The sequence below is a fragment of the Camelina sativa genome, chromosome 4, assembly GCF_000633955.1.
Source record: "Camelina sativa cultivar DH55 chromosome 4, Cs, whole genome shotgun sequence".
Classification (NCBI taxonomy): domain Eukaryota; kingdom Viridiplantae; phylum Streptophyta; class Magnoliopsida; order Brassicales; family Brassicaceae; genus Camelina; species Camelina sativa.
In genome coordinates this window covers 6411830-6413215 of record NC_025688.1, presented here as the reverse complement: position 1 = coordinate 6413215, position 1386 = coordinate 6411830, and positions in this window count along the sequence as shown.

Here is a 1386-nt window from a genome sequence, read left to right as displayed (position 1 = left end):
AAGATAATCAAATTTCTAATAATCTTTCCTTCGTAACCGTCGTGCTCCCACCCTTGGGAGTGGCACATATCAAATTCTGTGAAATGCTTATTAATATATTTTTAGTAAACGTTTCAAAATCAGAAGATTAATTATATATTGGCCAAACAGTTTGTTTGAGTCTTCAGATTTCTCTCCGGGTTATCTGAAAAAGCATTTGTATGTGTTGCGCCCTCCTAATCCACTCCTTTAAAATGGCAGTTAGTGATTTAAACTTCACCATATAAATCCAAAATATTCACATGTTTCTCAGTTTCTCTTCCCTGACACACACTAAATTTTTCAAAAGTAACGTCTTAAGAATGAATATTTAATTATTTATACTTAAAACTTAATGTCTCACTTAATTAGGCATCTCTCTTAATTCCCGCCTTGGCTGATCTCTGGAACTTAGAAGCTTCCAATATTTCTCTCGTCATCCAGACATTAATTTGGGTAGTGGTTTGGACGGTTACAGTCTGCTACATAGGATACGGGGCATTTCTGTAAGTTGTTTCAAAACATGGGCATGGACGCATGGTTCTCTGAAAGCCAATCCAAAAAACATATTCCTGGTTTTGCTCTTCATTCTAACAATAGGATTATTAATGTATTGTTGTAACGTATTTAAAAGTTTCTTAAAAAAACAATTCTTACTAACTACGTTAGAACAATTTTAACAATCTTTACTGATAAATTATTATTAGAATGAGAGCAATATATAGTGTGTTATGAATATATACATGTTCCCCACGTTGACATGCACGAACGTTTTTTTTTTAAGGAGTTTTAGATTTAACATTTGAACAATGCATATATATATAATTTATAATACTCTTGAGTTAAGTGTTATCCGTGCAAATATAAGGATCTATGCAATGTTAAAAATTTAATCTAAACTTTCTTTTCAGAACAACTAAAAAAAAACAAAATTTCTTCTTGCATGTCAGGGTGACAAACATGAAACATGCGTATGCATGCATCTTTGTCTTTTGGTCTTAAGTCTTAAATTAGTAATACATTAAAACAAAGAAATTAGCAATGTGGTGGACATAATTTGTCAAAGATGTTTTATGAGCTTAAAAACAAAATTAACATATATATTACACATTTTCAATACTTTCGTTACAATTTTCTCTTTCTGTTTCTACACTACTATAATATATAGGGATATGCATGCATGTACGTACGTATTTGCATTTATTAACATGTTAAAAAAATAATTCTAGGTTTCCCAGATACATATAGATATGAACGGACTATATAAATAAGAAGGCACACCACCACTGAGGGGAGAGCTTAAGTTAAAGCAAAAAGTTTTCCTTCGACAACAACAACAAAAAAAGCCAACATAGTTTCGTGATCTCT